This window comes from Danio rerio, chromosome 17, assembly GCF_052040795.2.
Source record: "Danio rerio strain M-AB ecotype USA chromosome 17, GRCz13ab, whole genome shotgun sequence".
Lineage (NCBI taxonomy): Eukaryota > Metazoa > Chordata > Actinopteri > Cypriniformes > Danionidae > Danio > Danio rerio.
In genome coordinates, this window is record NC_141037.1 from 34,764,962 (window position 1) to 34,780,000 (window position 15,039).

The following is a 15,039-nucleotide window of genomic DNA, read 5'->3' on the forward strand; positions in this document are numbered from 1 at the left end:
TAAAAAAAAGAAAGGACAACAGTAATTAACTGACAGTAAATAACTGACAATAATAATAATAAATCACAAGTGCTACACCTACTACTACTGAAAGTTACTTATATTACAACTACTACTGCTTCTACTACAGCCACAACCACGACTATAACTACTACAATGTCTACTAATACTGATACTACTACAACGACTAACACTACTGATAAGATAATGAATGAACTGATCAATGGCTTTTTCGTTGTTACCAGTTTGGCCGATAGCTTGACACGTATACGTTGGCAGACTTAAGATACAGAGCGGAGTTGACCACGACGATGGGGTTTGAGTGCGGTGAAAAATAGTTCCAGAAAGCAGGTAAGACTAAACAAAATTTAAAGTCAATAACAGGCAGAGAATGTGGTAAAATCTGAAAAACGTAAAAAATCAGGTGTTTCTTTTTCTGGATTGCTTTTCAAAATGCTGTCGGTTGGTTTTTGGGATGGGGGTGGCTGGGTCAATCAGTGCTTTTTAAAACCCTATTGGTTGGATTTAGGGAAGCGGGAGGGGGGCAGGTCAGTCGGATGGTCAGTCAGCAAGTCAGTCAGTCGACAGCGGCCTCTGGTAAGTTTACGTGACAAGAGCAGGTGCGAATGCCACTCGCGAGAGAAATTTGAGATCTAAAAAAGCATACACAGTGGCCTCTGGTGGATTCGCGAAAACAAAAACTGCAAAAAAGGTAGCTCCTGGGATGTATTTTACTCTCTTCAGAAATGTATCTAGGGGTACATAATCAGAATGAACCTGGGTTGTATTTAGGGGTGTGTTATGGGTTAAAGGACGGTCAAAAATTAATTATTGCAATTACATGCAGGTTTTTAATCAAGCATAAGTACAATGAAAAAAGAAATGTTTTACACATAAGTACATTGTAACTAATACAAAGTATACAACGTAATTGTAGTATATTAGTTAAGGCCACTTGATATTAAACGGGACCAACTTATTTGATTAAATATTTTGCTTAAAATCTGCCAGAGTGATTGAAAATACATGTTTTGCTTTGTAATGCAATGATAGACAGTGATTCGTTTCACAGCTATTTCTGCAAGTCATATGTATCCTTACAATGGTGATTTTTTTTTCGATCCTCTTTCACGCCGTTGTTTTAAAAACAGCTTTCACATTCAGACAAAATGCATGTTTCCATCCTCCGTGAGGACGTCTAGAAGGCTAAAAGGCACAATCTGTTTCCCTTTGTTAAGATGGTTGTTAAAAACAGTGTTATGTCTACCATCCACTTCTCCATTGGACAAAAACAAAGCCCTGTTTGCTTGCATTGCAATTAAGATCTTTTAAAAGAAAAGCAGCGATGGAAAACAACAATCCTTCAAACGGCGAGGCATCATCGAGCACCTACGATTTGCACAAATAAGCATAAAAACAAACAAATAATCCATTATCTCCTTTTGAAATCTATAATGTGTAATTTCTTTATCTTCCTGATTATGGTACTTTGTGATGCTTCAATGGGAAGCCTTGCAACCTCCCCCTTACTCGCCACTACAACAAACCGCCAAAAAAAAGGAGAGTGCATTGAAATCCACGTGGGTAGAGAAATTGAAGGGGTTAGGGCGAGGAGCAGGGTGTAATGATAACCTTGTTGGGATGATCCTTTCGCTTCGGTTCCATTTTCTCCAGCTGCATCGCTTCGCTCTCTCTGCATGAATGAAGGTAAATCTGCAAGAAACCTCCCACTTATTTTATTTTCAGCTCACTTTCCCATAATTCCTCCCCCTGAAATTGTTTGCACAACAATGCTGCAAAACATCTGCAAAAACAGATAATTAATGTGTCAAGTCAAACTAATGCATTTTATATGAAGACTATGCTTCACTGGTTGTAATTATAACACATTTCTGTCTCTCTCTCTCTTCCCACACACACCTTCCACCCCTCTGAAATGATTACTTGTTTGATAATGCCTGGCGTCACATGGAAGCACTTATTCATGGAGTGTGTGTGCTCAAATGTGTTCGCCACCTCCACCTTGATGGTTGGCTGAGCAGAAAATACAGAGTGGTCATATCCAAACCTGTGCGCAGTGGTCAGTCTGGCCACCCATCAGAGTGCAGGTTCTACACCTTTTTTTGTCTGACAAAGTCTCAGATCATGCATGTTAGCAAACCTTTTTGTACCTTTGAGTTTATTAGGTTATATGTTTATCATTTTAATGATAATTTAATACTTTAAAAAATCAACTAATATATTTTTTAGACATTTTAGCATTTGCACAAATCTTTTCAGGTATATTTAGCACAACACAATTCATATTAAAAGTTTCTATTTAAGCCTCAATATATCAATTAATTGTCACTTTAATCATTTAACACTATATAAAACTATTGGGTTTTTGGCTAGAATATGTTTTTTTTTGTCAGTTATAATAACAATTTATATAATTAATTATTCTTTTATATGTTTTAAAAAGTACATGTAGCCCAGAATAATGTTGTTTTATTTTAAGCTTTGACTAATAAATTTACATTTCATTTTTTTCATATTATGTATACAGTATTGAATCGCTTTTAATTTTATGCAGACAATTAATTTGATGCTTAATTTTTGACCCATAATATACATTAAAATTCATAACTTCCCATATGCTTACCAAAATTTATTTAAATTTTAATAAAATTAATTTAAATAGTTAACATGATTAACTCTTTAAATACACCACAATAATGTAAAAAATAAAATAAAATAATGTAAAAATAATGTAAAAATAGTTGAGTACAGTATTATTGTGCTCATATTGTATTGCCCAACATGGATGCACTTTATTTTACAGTATGTGTGCACTGTCACTTATGAAATTGCAGTGTTTTTACCTAAGCTTAGTTCTAAGGCAAAAATATTATTAATAATACAACAAATTTAAATAATCAAGAATCAAGAAGGGATTTTGAAAAAAGGTTTGGTTCACCAGAAGACATTTACATAGTAAATGAAAGTGGAAAACATAGAAAAAACATTGTCCAGCTACTGTAATTATTATAATAGGTACAAATTATGTACAGTCCATGTGGAACTGAACTGTAAGTGCTACCCAAAACACTTTTGCTTTTGATGTGTGATTTAGTTAAGAGATAAGATTAGTGGGTTTGATAAGTCTAAATTGGTTGATTAAATGGGTATGGTTTACACTGTATACATAGTTAGATCTATTAACAGCAGAAATTAGTTGAAAGTGTAAAACGTGTCTAAAATATTATAACCGTAATTTAACAAAACCATGTTACATGGGTATCATTTAGTCAATATCACAAAATAGATTGTATGGATCAAAATAATCTTTTTCGCAAATATTTTGTTCCTTAATGATTTATTGTAAATGTCCATAAATATAGCATAAATATATCAAAATGTAATTTTTGATTATAATATGCATTGCTAAGAGTTTAATTTGTACAACTTTACAGCTGATTTTATTAGTATTTCCTTTTTTTAATCTTCAGATTCCAGATGTTTAAATAATTATATCTTTAACAATCTTCAATTATCTTTACAAAGTACACATTGCCCCTTTGTTTATTTTTTTCCCCAATTTCTGTTTAACGGAGAGAAGATTTTTTTCAACACATTTGTAAACATAATAGTTTTAAAAACTCATTGTTTTTTTGGCCTTTTTTAGATAGGACAGTATTGAGACAGGAAGCAAAGTTGAGGAAAGAGAGGGGTAGGGAAATGTCTTCGAGCTGGGATTCAAACTCGGGACGACCTGATATGCTACTGCACCATTTGTCAGTGCGCTAACCACTAGGCAATTGCGCCGACATAACTCATTCCTAATAACATTAATTTTGTCTTCGCCATAATGACAATAAATAATATTTTACTGGATATTTTTCAAGACACTTTTTATAATAATTATAATTGTATAATGATGGTTTGTTCTTTAGTCTATCGAAAAAATATAGCTTAAGGGGCTAATCATTTTGACCTTAAAATTGTATTAAAAAAATTAGAAACTGCTTTTATTCTTGCCAAAATAAAACAAATAAGACTTTCTCCAGAAGAACAAATATTATCAGGCATACTGTGAACATTTCCTTGCTCTGTTAACCACTTGGGAAATATTTAAAAAAGAATAGAAAATTGAAAGGAGGGCTAATAATGCTGACTTCAACTGTACATCAAGCATACATGCAAAAATAAAAAATAAAACACACACACATATATATATATATATATATATATATATATATATATATATATATATATATATATATATATATATATATATATATATATATATATATATATATATATATATATATATATAAGATAACTCAAAAATTTACACTGGATTTGAGGTCCACTGTCACAAATGTTACTACATTATAATTGAATTCACTGACTGTCTATAACCCAGAAAAATATAATGTATAAATGTGTAAAATATAATAACTTTTGTCATATTTAACATGTTCGTGCTAAATGAAATGTGAATGTTTGTTTAAATACATCCGTATATATGATACAAATAGTTGTATTTTTATATTGTCCTATCTTAACAAAGTATACATCAGTGAGAATGATATACATACATAGAACTCCAGAAACTGGACTCACTGTACCAACAAAACCTCCACAGCATGAATGAAGTCATCAGAAGTAGAGCTGCTTTCATTATTAAACATCACACAACAGTATTGTCTGAAAAGCTCAGATTTCCTCTCTCAAAAATGCCAATTGCTTCTCATACCGCACAAATAATCGAGTTCAGACAGAGTACAAATACACACCTCCAGGTGTGCGAGCCATTGAATGTGTGCAGGAATCTGAGGCGAGCAGGTCCCCGGCGAGTGGCTCCTTTTCACCCGGTCAGCAGGACAGAAGCCGAGCGAGCCAGCAGACCAGCAGGAGTGAGCCCCTCCTGGGGTAAAAAGCAGCCCCCGCTGCCCCTGCGGCCCAGCACGGCTCCAGAGACGGGGGGAGGCCTCTTCTATTGGGCAGGAGACGCACCGTCCGCCAATAGGACAGCAGGGAGCAGTCGGATGCCAGGTGCCGCATCTCCAACTACAGGTGGCTGCAAATACATAATCAATTCTGTCATTTCTCACCTACAACTGGGAGCTTGGATCAGTGTTGGACAGCTTGAGGTTCGTGTAATGAGCTTGTTGGAAGGACGGACATCGCTTTATTTGGTGTGTTTTTAAAGATTGCTGAAGCATATTCATCATTTTCCTGTTTGTTTTGTTGCTCATGAGATAATAGAGGATTTGGGATTTATGTGCCTGAGAACTGATTGGGAAAGTGATTTTGTTCTGGCTCTTTTAAATTTGACATCAACGTGATTTGGTGCATTTCCATTCGAAATGATCTAGTTTTCCCTATGAGTGACTTTCATGCTTTCATAAGTACAGCATTTCTCTACCCTGCAATTAATAGAATTTCTTTAATCCATTATCTATTTTTTCATCTATTTTTATAAAGAATTTTATATTCATTTTTAAAATTGTTACATTTTTGTCATTATATTAATGAGAATATGTTTAGTAATGTTTTATAATAAGTATGGCAAACATTTAAATGAAGCCAAGAGATTTTATTTGGTACATTAGTATATTATATTGTATAATTTGACATTTTATTTCAATACGTTGAATTTGGTGTTAATATACAGTGCAGATGAACTGTAGCTCTTTTCAGAAATACAATTATTTTAATCAACAATCACAAAACTCTGTAACTGTCAAAATTACAAAATAATTTGCAGAGTTTTTATTAAACTGGGTAAAAATAATTATTATTTATATATAACTTTTTTATTAACAATTTTAATTGCTTAATTATATATTTTATTTGATATTTTCTGCTTTATAGGATTTTAGTTTTTTGTTAGAAATTATTTAAGTAATTATTTTAATATATGTTGTTGTTTATTTATTTATAGATTTAATTTTATTGTTTTTAATAAGTGTCTGTGTTAATTGAATGATAGTAATGTTATAAATGATAAAAAAATAATTACATTTAATTTAATTATTATTTTCAATCAGTATTTTCTTCATTTTAAGTTAAATAAATCATTTGTGTTATTTTATGTTTTATTATTTTTAGTTGAATTTGATGCTTGTGTTTGCTTCAGTTCTAAAACTAATTCAATACAGATGAGATATATACCATAAAAAATATTTCTAAATAAACCTGTTTTAAATAGTTTAATTAAAGAAATCTTTTGAATGGTTTCCATATTCCATACATAATGTCCTCAACCTTTTGTTTACATATTAGGAACCAAAAAATTGTGACATATACGATTCATGAGCACATCAAACGACATGCTTTACCAAAATAAAAAAACTTTGTTTACTCTGATGGCTGTCGGCTAATGAATGGTTCAGCATGTGATGCCCAAATACTAAGGTCACAGGCAAATTAATGAAACACAACCTACATGTGTTAGCCAATTAATGAGGAGGTCGACCTCCAGGGAGGCTCTTTATATATTAATGGGCTCCTCTGCCCTGTTGTACAACAGTCAATACAGTACCTAGACGTGCCATCATAAACTAGAGTAATATGGAGATAATATAATGAGTGTGTGTATGTACACATATTTCAATACACTTGAAACTGTCAAGTACACTTAAAAGTTTTTAGGCAATTTTAGTGTAATCATAACAATTCAAGTCAGAATAAGTATGTTTATTTTTGCATAAATATATTTGTTACACTGAATGATGATAAAATATTAGACATTTCACTTGCATTTTATATGTTTACTGTGTGTAAAAGCAATTTTGTGAATTATGTTCCTGGATATTTCAAGGCAAATTACACACACACACACACATGCATACACACACACACACCACTTTATTTTCTATTGCCTTACACCAACCTCCTGGCCCTTGCATGAAACTGTGTGCACAACTTATTTATTTACTTACCTAATTATTTTATTAATTATAAACCTATTGAAAAATTGGGACATCACCAATGTCCTTATATTCTCATTACACACATGCCATTTTACACATTTGTGTCCTTAAATGTCACAAAAACATGCACACGCACACACAAACACACAAAATGCATTTTTGCTACATTGTCTCACTTTTCAGCTTCTAGAGTTTCTGCATGACTGGCTGTGAATATATTACTGTGTATAAGTTTGCATTTGCACCAGTATTATTCTGAAGGTATTGATCAAACACCAGGATTACTGATCAATGTTCTGAACTACAGTAGGTTTCAGCACAATAAACGTCTCTCATGAAACAAAAACTAAAGGAAATGAAACAATAATTAGTCTACATCATACCTGCAGTGTTCAGGGTATCCAATGAAGGAAGGAGAGTGTTGTTTATGGAGATTAATGATCCGTTTTAAAACTTTGCTTTTAAACATGTGGCTTGTAAAGCTTTTTTTTTTCTGAAAGTAGCTTTTATATATGTTTTAGGGGAAGAGAGAGGGACTTTAATAGCATTTCCACATAATGTGAGCCACTTAAACATACAGCTGGACGATATGTGATGTATTTACTAAAATCCTGGATGTTAGAGGTTAATATGGGACCCAATATTGGATTTCTTTTTCTGGTTTACCTCACAAACAAGCACAACTTTATAACATTTAATGCATAGTATATGACTTTAACGTTTTGTTTTGTTTTTTTGTTTGTTGTTTTTTTGCGATACATATGAGAAAGAATTATATGGGGTACAAAGTCTCTTTACAACAGGGATGCCCAAACTTTTTCTTATGAACTTGAGGCTAGTGGACCAAAGGTAAATATAGTTGCCATGAGTAATTTCCTTATTTATTTAATAATATTTAAAAATAACTACAAAACATTGCTTTATATTAACTAATATAGTATAAATTTTTGTATTTTTAAAATACTTGATGATTTTACTAAAGGTCCGCTGTTTTGAATTAAAAGCATGATATTATTAGTTTAATCCCCTAAGGCAATGTGACGAGACAAAAAAAAAATAATATTTTTTTTTGCATTATGAAAAATTAGAACATAAAATTGTGTTATTTAAATCATCACCTACAATTAGTTAAAATGATAAATTTTAACTAATTAAATAAAAAAAATTTTTTTTTTAAACTATTACTTCTAATACTTCCCTTCTTAGACTTTACAGACCTGAAACTTGCCTATAGCACTTATTCATTGTTGCTCTTAGTTGTGTAAATTGCTTCCTTGTCCTCATTTGTAAGTCGCTTTGGATAAAAGCGTCTGCTAAATGACTAAATGTAAATGTAAATGTAAATGTAAATTCCTTTTCTGTCTCAAATTTTTATTTTATATGAAAAAATTTACTGGCCAAATTTCCATTTATTTATATATATATATATATATATATATTATATATATATATATATATATATATATATATATATATATATATATATATATATATATATATATATATATATATATATATATATATATATATATATATATATATATATATAATAGTTATAAGGGTAAAAGTACAATATCTTTTAATATAATCACATTATAATTTATGTTAAAAATATATTTTTTAATCAATTAAAACTATTGAGTCGTTTGCTTTTCAAAGGTTAGTGCACAAGTGAAATAAAATAAAAATGAATGTAATTATGGTGCAAATTTATAATTTTATACAAAAAGTGTTTAATTTTGTCTAATAAAATAAGACTTTTTAAATCTGTAAAAAGTTACAATAAATATATATTTTCAAGGTATTACTGTTTATTTATTTATTTACTTTAAACACATGGTTTTTATAGTTAAATTTTATTTAATGTTTTACTATATTTTTATTTTTGATCTAGCTCATCTAAATTATCTAAAATTATTCACGTTGGTATCTTATTTTTTAAATTATATTACTTATCACATTTCTAAATTGCTTTAATCCAAATTGTATGTATCTGTTTCTTTTTATAATCTGCATTTATGCATCTATTATGTATATTTTCATATTACTTTTTATTTACACATTTATTGACTTTAAACACACTCATTCATTCATTTTTCTTCAGCTTTACTAGTACATACAGTAGTCAAGTACAAAAATATCCCATTTGAAATCAATTACAAGGCAAATATTACATATATTTCATCCAACTGTCAATTAATTGAGACATCTTGCATTCTTTGTAAACAGTCTCATTTTGATGACAAGTCTTTCAAATTTAAGCTATCTTTTTTTAGTAATATCAGTATGCCTTATTTTGCCACTTTTTGTTTAGATTTTGGCCTGTGGAGCAAATAATATTAATTTAGTTTTTTGCTTTTTTACATTTGAGAACTACTGCAGGTCAAAAGTAATTATAACTATACGTTTGTTTTTGCATGTTCACACAGAGAAATGTGTGTTTGATGCTTAATAAAAAAAATCATCAAAATTCATATTTTTGATCACTGACACTCATCAAGGAATGTATAGTTTTGGTGATGCATACGTTTTGAGGTGTATTTATTATCAACATTATATTTTGTATTATATTTATTTCATAAATTGCTACTAAAAGGCACAAATTTCTCATTTGAAACCCATTAGGCAAATGCTCCATATATTTAATCCAAATGCCATTTAAGAAAACATACTGCATTCTCTGTAAACAGGCTCATTTTGTTGACAAGTCTTCCAAATTTAAACTACTTTAAAGAAAGTAACATCAGTCATTTTTGTTTAAGTTTTGGCCTGTGGAGCAAATAATCTTTTCTTTTTTTACTTTGAGTACTTCTAAAGATCAAATGTAGCCAATTGATAACGATCAACGTTTGTTTTGCATGTATACTGAGAAATGTTTTTGATGCTTCGCAAAAAAACATCACAAGTCATAATCATTGACTCACCCATCAAGGAATGTATTATTTAAACGAAATCTGCTTGGCTTTTAACATACAGTGGGAAATTATTTTATTGTTATTATGGTTTAATTGTTTAAACTAATATTTTTTTTAAGTTATCACCAGGGCTGATGCTGGGAAAAGAATTAATGTCAATGAAAGCTGGAAAGAAAAATGAAGTATAAAACTTTCATAATGTCCTCATATGAAATACTGACGCACAAGGGTTAATGATCACAACTGGAACAGCCCCATTACTAATTGACTGATTTTGCACCAGCAAACTGCATCTATTAACCGTTTAATGAAAATCTTTTCTAATCTAAATGAGTGTTGATTTATTCGATGTGATTAGCCCCTTTTTTAACGCTAAAGGAAGAGTCTACACCTGCGATGCTCTCAAAGAAAATCTCATTGACACAAGAGCTCTGAAACTGAACACAATGAACTTTTTGGCACCAAAAGTAATTCATGACCTCCGAACGTAGGGTTTTATTTTTCCCTCGACAACATGAGAGCACTGATAATTAATATGCCTAGGGTAATTTGCAGGTGCAGATCTTGATTTATTCTTAGCCCTTTCAGAACACAGCCGTGAAAGGAGCAGGGGTAAATAATCAAAGAGCAATATCTCAATGAATACAGGTTATATATATAAATATATATATATAACCGTTTTAGCTGAAGAACACTTTAATAAACTGACTGTCCACCCTTTATTTGGGATAATTTATTGTGATAACAGAGGTTAAGCGACACACTCAGTGTTTTATTAATCAACAATATGCAGATAGTTACCGACACATTAAAAACTAGAAGCAGTTCATTAAATCAAATTAAAGTGCATACTTCATCTGTTTTTGTAAGCTATTAACACCTCATAAATAATACATAGTACATGCAACTCATGTAGCACAAAAGCAGGCACTGAAAATCACTGGGTTAGAGAGACCTCTGCTGTTCTGCGCTTGTAAATGCGCATTATTTCAACCGACATTGGTGAGAGTTTAATCAATAAATGTATTACTTGTAGAAGCATTACAAAGCATTCTGCAATATATTTTATAATAAAAATAATATTATATTACTTAACAATTATTACTGTTCATTAGATTTTTTTTACTGTATAATATAATCATTTGGACACACTTTTTACACTCTCACTTGTTATTTACAGCATCAAAAAACTAACGTCAAGTTTTTGAATCTTTCAAATGATGCATTATGTTTAATGATATGATGTGATGTAAATTAAACTGAATGCAGCAGTGTTTTATTAAACTCTACTATTTTATACAGGATAGTGTTTGGGGTCTGGTGACCTTCATGCCACAAGGGAGAGCTGATGGACTGTGCAAATGTTTGGAGAAAAGGCATAAACATGTCAAATTAAATGTTAAATAATTAATAAATAATTGAATAAATAAAATAAGAAATAAGATTGACATAAATAATCAATCTATTTATTTGGATACGTACATCCAGACTATAAAAAGAAACAGATAAATACAATTTGGATTAAATTAATTCAGAAATGTAATAGTAATAGTTTTACTATTATTAATAGTAATAATATTTATTGTCAAAATCTGTCTAGCAAATTTTATATAAAAAATTTTTACCTTTTTTTCTCTTCTAAATTAAATTCTAAATTCTAAATTAAACAATTTCATGGATGATTTACAGACCTGTGTATGTTGTAGGTTCAGTTCTAATAGTACTGCTATATTGTTTACAGTTGTGCACAACTCTACTCAAAGAAAGTTTATGTTTGTTGTAAATAAGGCTGTATTCATAGTTTTGCACAATGCTGTGAATAAATTGGATTTGTAAAGAGCATATTTGCAGTAAAAATGTGAAACATACATATTCAGTGTCTTGTACTCAGATACCTCACGAAATGAAGTCATGTCTTACTTTACTGTAGTTTTCAAAAGGCTGTGCAAATAGTATACAGCGCTGTCTTGAGCATTTTCAGGAAGTGTCACCAAAATCCGACTCCACAGAGTAATCTGTCATAATGAAAACATGACAAAGCCATTTGACTATCTTTTTCATAAACAACATAGTTTTGCAGGTTTTGCAGTTTGTACTAATTGTTTTGAGAAATGCATTAACTGTTGTGCAAATGTAAATAGTGTTATAAGAAATGCACCAAAGCCACTGAGATATGTGTGTTCCACATTTTTACTGCATTTGCTCTTTGCAATTCTAATTTACTCACAGCATTGTGCAAAAGAATAAACACCCTTATTTACAACACACATAAACTTTCTTTGGGTTGAGCTGTGCACAACTGTAAACTATATTGCAGTACATATTGGAACTAAACCTACAAGATACATCTGTAAATAATTCATTACAGTTTTTCTCGATTGCTTTGATGCAGTTGTCAACTGAATCTCCACATTTTCAAAACAGTTAACACATAGGCCTAAACTGCGGCACTCATGGTCAAAATGACACATTTTGCTTGCAAAAGGCACATATCATGTCAAAACATTTAACATATGCAACAAAAGCTAGTTTTACCTTCAAACAACACAACTTGCAAACAAGTATATGAGCTCTTTCAATTAATCATTACACAATGCACAACAAAATACAAAATACAGAACTCTAAATGCACCACCATTGCTTGCCATTGTAGCTTATAGCCAATGGCATTTGTTGTCTCTATTTATCAAATTCGCCTTTTTGCAAAGAATTGGATCAAGAATAAGATGTGCTTTGATTGAATATATATTGAATTCATGACATTTTTCAAACTGTGGCTGAAAACTGAAATACTGTATATAAAAAAAAACAGACAAAAGTAATAAAATACTGTAAATATTAGAGAAAACACAAGTAAACTAATATACAGTCAAAACTATTGGGAGTATAGGACATAGCCATACTGACCTCCTCCATCAATGCTGGCACAGAACAACACAGACCTTCCATCGTTTTTATAAGGTTTGCAGAATGATGGCTAATTGAAGATTTGTGTGAAGGAGTGTCAAATCGGTGCTTCAGTGATTTCACACTGATGTTGGTAGCTTTTAATAGTTAGGAATAGATGGATTCTGTTTGGTTACCAAAACTAAAACAATGGAGTTTGGACTGCTTGAATGACATCTGTGTTAACTGTTTGGAAAAATGGTAGGGAAAATGTGTCAACCCAATGAGAAAGGGTTTACACATTTGCAAGACTGGTCCTCTGCTCTGCTGGGATAGTGATGAGGAAAATGAAGAGGAACCTAGTTTCTTTAACCAGGTCAAAGCAAACTAGAAAAACTGTAAATTGTTCAATTTAGAAGAAATGCTAAGGGAAAAAAATGTAAAAGTTTTTATAAAATTTGCTTGACAGATATAGACAAGTTCAGCTTTTGTTGTATGTAATGACTCAAGTAATGAAATGAGGACTATTAGTTTTATATGGACTGACTATTCAGCATTCACAAGTTTAGTTCATTTTGACTTACACGACATAGGCAAATGTTAATGTTATAAACAGCAGAGAGTTGTATGAAAGCAATTGATGCATGTCCAAAAGCATTTGCATTTTGTAGGAAGGAATGGGAAACTGCTGCTATGATGTGCACAAATGACTAACTGTTTTGAGAAATGTAAATTCTCAATGAGAAATGTTGTTGTGAAAATGTAAATAGTGTTGTGAGAAATGCACCAAAGCAACTGAGAAAATCTGTAACTATGAACAGAGGTTTACGAAAGATGAAAATATGTACAGGTTGCTATTAATAATCAGAGGTTTGCAGATAGAAATGAACATAAAAATGTATAAGTGCAGTGGATATGTACAATTCAAAATAAAATATTTATATTATTTATGATGCATTTATGGTGACGCAGTGGTGCAATGGGTAGCTTAATTGCCTCATAGCAAGAAAGTCGCTGGTTCAAGCCTCGGCTAAGTCAGTTTACGTTTCTGTGTTGAGTTTACATATTCTCCCCGTGTTCGCGTGGGTTTCCTCTGGGTGCTCCGGTTTCCCCCACAGTCCAAAGACATGTGGTACAGGTGAATTGGGTAGGCTAAATTGTCCGTAGTGTGTGTGTATGGATGTTTCCTAGAGATGGGTTGCGGCTTTAAGGGACATCCGCTACATAAAAATGTGCTGGATAAGTTGGCAGTTCATTCCGCTGTGGTGACTCTGGATTAATAAAGGGACTAAGCCAAAAAGAAAATGAATGAATGAAACTTTTATGATAGAATTTTATATTATAAAACTGAAGTCAAAGGCAAAAAGAAAGGCAAAGGCAAAAAGAAGCAAAGTTTAAGTATGACCTACAAAAAAAAAAAACAGTGAATGTTGAAATGACTGGTTTATTGAGTTCCACTTTGAAGCTTATATAAAAAAAAAAGCATTGAAACCAGATAAATCTCAGATTATTATGCACACTGTTAAGGCAATCTATAATCATTATGCATTTAATTATTGTTTAAATTTGTCCTATGAAACTGGATATAATCCATATTATAATAAAACTACCTCAAAACAAAAACCATGATTGATAGAAAAGTCAAATAAAAAACAATGCTGCTTTTTAACTTTCTGAAACACTTAAAATGCATCAAAAAAGTCACAAGTAAAAGTCAAAAACGTGTTTCATGATTCAGTTAAATATAGCCGCCAAATGTGAGCGATATTTCATCATCTCTCTTTTTTTTCTTCTGGGCAAAGCACAGAAGCACATTAACCCGGAGCAGAACAAATAAAGATCACAGGATGCAAAGGGTGTATTAAATTAGCATCAGCCCATGCAGACGTCCTGGAAGATCTTCAGCAGCCGCATCTATCTCTATCACTGGCTCTCACTCATCAGTATTCCCTCACCGGCGAGCATCTCTGTTTGGGTGTCTCTCCTCCGGCTGATGTGGAGGACAGTGAACAAAAGTGGAACACAATCAGTACTGAGCAGCTGCTGGCATCCTGACCCCCAAACCCACCCAAAACCCTCACTGTGTCTCATACACACACAACAGAAAGAGAGAGAGAGTGAGCAAGAGAGAGAGAGAGAGAGAGAAATGACCACATAACCTTCACCAAACTGGGAATCTCCCTAGGCAACTGAGGGAGTTTTGCTCTGCCGGGACTGGATCCCAGTAAATCATCAGTGTCATGAGCTTAATATGCGCGCACACACACACACACACACACACACACACACACACACACACATACACAATATTCACC